The sequence below is a fragment of the Esox lucius genome, chromosome 16 (assembly GCF_011004845.1).
Source record: "Esox lucius isolate fEsoLuc1 chromosome 16, fEsoLuc1.pri, whole genome shotgun sequence".
In the NCBI taxonomy this organism is placed as follows: Eukaryota; Metazoa; Chordata; class Actinopteri; order Esociformes; family Esocidae; genus Esox; species Esox lucius.
In genome coordinates this window covers 33827536-33833636 of record NC_047584.1, presented here as the reverse complement: position 1 = coordinate 33833636, position 6101 = coordinate 33827536, and positions in this window count along the sequence as shown.

Here is a 6101-nt window from a genome sequence, read left to right as displayed (position 1 = left end):
TTGTCCCTATGAAGTCCTGCATTTGAAAGGGACGGGTATATCTGCAGTAGCACTGCACACCTATGAGAAGTAGCTCAAGGGTAAACGTTTGGCTCAAAGATGCTTCTGATTGGAGGAAGTAGGCTTGGGAATCTACGGGCTCAAGTTTAGATCAACACAGAAATCCTGTGTAGACTCCAAGTCCAGTGTTCCCAATCCCAAACTTAAATCTCCCAAGATTGTAAGCTTTGATGTTGTTAAGCATGCTGTTAAACCAGTGAGTTCATTGACTACACGTCTCTACACAGAAGGGGAAGAATATACACCATAAATGAACCCTAGTGCCTTATGCATTTTTAACTGTAGACCCATATCAACCCACTATCAATCCATATCAATCCATATCAACCCACTATCAACCCACTATCAATCCATATCAACCCACTATCAACCCACTATCAATCCATATCAATCCATATCAACCCACTATCAACCCACTATCAATCCATATCAACCCACTATCAACCCACTATCAATCCATATCAATCCATATCAACTCACTATCAACCCACTATCAATCCATATCAACCCACTATCAATCCATATCAACCCACTATCAACCCACTATCAATCCATATCAACCCACTATCAACCCACTATCAATCCATATGAACCCACTATCAACCCACTATCAATCCATATCAACCCAATATCAACCCATATCAACCCATTATCAATCCATATGAACCCAATATCAACCCATATCAACCCAATATCAACCCATATCAACCCACTATCAATCCATATGAACCCAATATCAACCCATATCAACCCATATCAACCAAATATCAACCCATATCAACCCAATATCAATCCATATCAATCCAGCTGATCACTGCAGACCACACTTTCTATCCAGAGAATACATAGTAACAGGGATCATATAATAAACATTAGCTGCATTTAGCCTGAGAATACCTCATATTTAGCCTGAGAATACCTCCTATTTGGCCTGAGGATACCTCCTATTGAGCCTGAGGATACGTCCTATTTGGCCTGAGGATACCTCCTATTTGGCCTGAGGATACCTCCTATTTGGCCTGACGATACCTCCTATTTGGCCTGAGGATACCTCCTATTTGGCCTGAGGATACCTCCTATTTGGCCTGACGATACCTCCTATTTGGCCTGACGATACCTCCTATTTGTCAGTAACCATGTCACCATGTCAGTAACTGCATGACCATTATAGTTACTGCATAACCATAAAGGGCACTGCATAACCCTCTTAGTCATTGCATAACCACAAACATCACTGAATAACCTTGATAGTCACTGCATAACCATTGTAGTCACTGCATAACCATTATAGTCACTGCATAACCATTATAGTCACTGCATAAGGATGATAGTCACTCTATAACCTTGATAGTCACTGCATAAGGATGATAGTCACTCTATAACCTTGATAGTCACTGCATAACTATGATGATGAGACGGTCCCTTTCAAACAGGCACTGTAATTACACTTACATTTGCTGCTCAGGGAACCCAACTGCATCCCACCGCTGTGGCTAATAAACAGGCACTTTGAGTTTGGAGTTTTTTATTTTAATTAACCGCAGTCTCACAGGCGAGGGTGAGAGTGACATTAAACACTTGGGAATACTTGAGAGTAATTACACTACAACCACCAAATAATGAGCCAATTAATTTGGTAAAACATCTCAGGGTTTACATTATTGTCCGGTTCTTGTGCTTGCGGTGTGGGTCTGAGATGTGGTTATCACACCCCAACGTCTGTGTGTTGAACACACAACAGAGCTTTCAGGAGTCGACGTGAGCCCACCCGAGTGGCACAGTGGTGCAAGTCGCTGTCTCGCAGTACAACTGCGTTATTGCTGCCAGGAGGTTCAGATACAGTGGTGCAAGTCGCTGTCTCACAGTACAACTGCGTTATTGCTGCCAGGAGGTTCAGATACAGTGGTGCAAGTCGCTGTCTCGCAGTACAACTGCGTTATTGCTGCCAGGAGGTTCAGATACAGTGGTGCAAGTCGCTGTCTCACAGTACAACTGCGTTATTGCTGCCAGGAGGTTCAGATACAGTGGTGCAAGTCGCTGTCTCACAGTACAACTGCGTTATTGCTGCCAGGAGGTTCAGATACAGTGGTGTAAGTCGCTGTCTCGCAGTACAACTGCGTTATTGCTGCCAGGAGGTTCAGATACAGTGGTGCAAGTCGCTGTCTCGCAGTACAACTGCGTTATTGCTGCCAGGAGGTTCAGATACAGTGGTGCAAGTCGCTGTCTCGCAGTACAACTGCGTTATTGCTGCCAGGAGGTTCAGATACAGTGGTGCAAGTCGCTGTCTCGCAGTACAACTGCGTTATTGCTGCCAGGAGGTTCAGATACAGTGGTGCAAGTCGCTGTCTCACAGTACAACTGCGTTATTGCTGCCAGGAGGTTCAGATACAGTGATGTAAGTCGCTGTCTCACAGTGCAACTGCGTTATTGCTGCCAGGAGGTTCAGATACAGTGGTGCAAGTCGCTGTCTCACAGTACAACTGCGTTATTGCTGCCAGGAGGTTCAGATACAGTGGTGCAAGTCGCTGTCTCACAGTACAACTGCGTTATTGCTGCCAGGAGGTTCAGATACAGTGGTGCAAGTCGCTGTCTCACAGTACAACTGCGTTATTGCTGCCAGGAGGTTCAGATACAGTGGTGCAAGTCGCTGTCTCACAGTACAACTGCGTTATTGCTGCCAGGAGGTTCAGATACAGTGGTGCAAGTCGCTGTCTCACAGTACAACTGCGTTATTGCTGCCAGGAGGTTCAGATACAGTGGTGCAAGTCGCTGTCTCACAGTACAACTGCGTTATTGCTGCCAGGAGGTTGAGATCCCAGTCATTGCATACTGACCATACTGACCACTTTTTTAGCACTGTCCAGGGTGGATTAATAGTGTCAGGCCGGGCTGCTTACAAAACTTTATTCAGCAACCTTTTAACTTTTATCTAACCATGTGGCTGCCTGCTTCCTCATCTGGTAAGATGAACTGGTGAGATGATCTGGTGAGATAAACTGGCGAGATGAACTAGTGAGATGTACTGTATCAGCGAAGATATCGGGAGGATGTTTGAATATAAACCCTATGCAGGTGTTATGATGCACAGACAGTGTTTTAAGGTGTTTCCCTTGTGTGGAAGATGTGTTAAGACATTTCAAAAGATATTGTTCCCACTAATCAAAAAACATTTGGAGACTGCTTGAATTCTGAATCTCAGTTTCTTCTCCCAGTTATAAAGTGGGCTGTAACGTCTTGTTTCCAATTTGGTTATTCATAAAATAACTGCGGTCATGACTGAGTTCCCATTGCCGGAAATCCCGGGGAGGACAGGTGGGATATGACCAATCCCCCCCAACATATAAATGTTAACATAACTATGTCATTTCAATAATAGTGATAAGACTCAATAAAAGCACTTGTGCTGATTTAAGTTTTAAAAAATTGCGACACCCCCGCCCTTTGCCTCACAATGGTTTGATCCACTGCCCCCCCAGCCCTCAGCCGTGGTTCATCCTGCAGGTACAGCACATGCGTGGGAATCTGACATTCTGAGTCCGTCGTTGGTGATTGACTTTCAGTGAGTAGTTCAAACAAAGAACATGTAAGACATTTCTTTACTTCCACCACCCAATACAATACAATTAATTTCTAACCATCATCAGCCTTAATTTTCACTGCATTGAATTTTAAGTCACTTGTTATGTTAGCTAGGGGTTAGCTGATGTTTGCTAGCAAGCTACAGTAACATCAGCCAGCATTTGCAGCTGTTTGAATTTGAGTGAATGAGAGAAGTTTGCAGTGCAGTGTATGTAGTGTTCCTTAGCTGGCAATGTGACAGTGTTTGTGTCTACCATCTGAAAGGCACTCAATGCACGTAGCTAATGTGAGGTTTATCTAGTAAATCTGTTTTAAGTTAGTAGGGTTCACACACAATAGCTGAATTTGCAGAGCTACAGTAGTGAACAAACTGATGATGCAAACTAAAACAGTATTACAGCACTACTTTTGGTGTCCCCCAAAAAAATTACTCTTGAGAAAATTTGATGTAATTGTCCCCTCCAAACTTGATATCAGATTTTCGCCCCTGTGTGAGTTACAACATGAGTTGGTTTTGAGCTGTGGATAGAGTTTCATGTGTGTGTACTGTATATTCTGGAGAAAACCCAGCCAAACAATTTAGCCAATTTGTCATCAGCTGGCTGGTCTGTGACCGTGGCGGAGTTGGTTAAACTTTGGATAGCCTGTGCATCAGATTTACTGATGGACCCCATCTGACTAGCCCCACTGGGATCTCCAAATTGAAACCACAAGCCCCAGTATCAGCCCGGGGCAGCTGCCCCCCATTAGCCACCTGGGCCACTAGGGAACCCCAAGGAAACATGTAACATCCTCTAAACTCTGTGACTAAATCTTATTTCTACCATCTTCAAGATCTTGTGACCAAATGTTTATACAGTATCTTACTATATAAAAGTGAGTACACCCCTTACAGTTTTGCAAATATTGGATTATATCTGTTCATGTGACAACACTGAAGAAATTACACTTTGCTACAATGTAAAGTAGTGAGTGTACAGCTTGTATAACAGTGTAAATGTAATGTATCCTCAAAATAACACAACACACAGCCATTAATGTCTAAACCGCTGGCAACAAAAGTGAGTACACCCCTAAGTGAGTACACTTATGTATATAGTTTGCAGTACATTTTCACTCAGAAATATCAGAATCATACTGTTTCCACACTGTTTTCAAAAAGGAACTGTCTTTTAATTACTGGTGATGTTGGTCTTTTAAGATATACTCTTTTTGTTATTGAAAATACGTATTTCACAGTTATGCCTACCAGTATCAAACAACCATTTTAGATTTTTTTTTATTGTATACAAACAATTTTGTAATTGCCCCCCCTTGGGTGTTCCTGGTTGCACGTTCAGGAGCCGGCAACTTTGAGGGTTACTGTCAGGTCCTGGCTGGGGGCCTCTAGGCATCTCTGCACTCCTCTTTTGATTGTCCTTAATAAGAAGCAGCTGCCCCATGTTGCCTGAAATCGGGGACCCAATTTAATTAAGGTGCCAGTTTGGTCTTTTGCTTTGTAGTTAATTTGTTTGTGTTACTTCACGTGTTAGTTCACGGTGTGCTGCTCCTTTTGGTATTTTTGTGAGAAAATGACAACCTTCTCCTTCTCTGCGCCTCCTGTCCTGCCCATCCTTTACCGTGACGGGAAGTAAAGGCAACATTTGAAATATGACAGTTAAGTGGAATTTCACCAAAACGTGATTTCCGAGTGGATATTTTGTTGTTATTAATTAAAACATGATTTCAGAGTAGATACTTTGATGTTATTAATTAAAACATGATTTCCGAGTGGATATTTTGTTGTTATTAATTAAAACATGATTTCAGAGTAGATACTTTGATGTTATTAATTAAAACATGATTTCAGAGTAGACACTTTGATGTTATTATTTAAAACATGATTTCGGAGTAGATACTTTGATGTTATTAATTAAAACATGATTTCAGAGTAGATACTTTGATGTTATTAATTAAAACATGATTTCAGAGTGGATACTTTGATGTTATTAATTAAAACATGATTTCAGAGTATATACTTTGATGTTATTAATTAAAACATGATTTCAGAGTGGATACTTTGATGTTATTAATTAAAACATGATTTCAGAGTGGATACTTTGATGTTATTAATTAATTACAATTCTGTGTTTCTTTCTGTACATACAGTCTATTTTATCTTCAAAAACACTGCTGGAATTGCTGCCAAAGGTGCCTCTAAAAACATTGACCAAAAGGTCAATCAATTCTTTCTGTTTTGTATTTGCAATTATTTCAGAACAATTTGTAAATGTTATTATTCACTTTGACATTATGGAGTTATTTGTGCTGATCTGTGCCAAATTCATCAAATTGAATCCATTTTGATTTCATAATGTAACACAGTAAACATTTCAAGGGGGCTGAAGCATTTCAAAGAGCGCTTGTGTAGGAGATTGGGCAATGTAACTCTGGGTGTCTGACAATGTAAAGTGTGTGTGTTA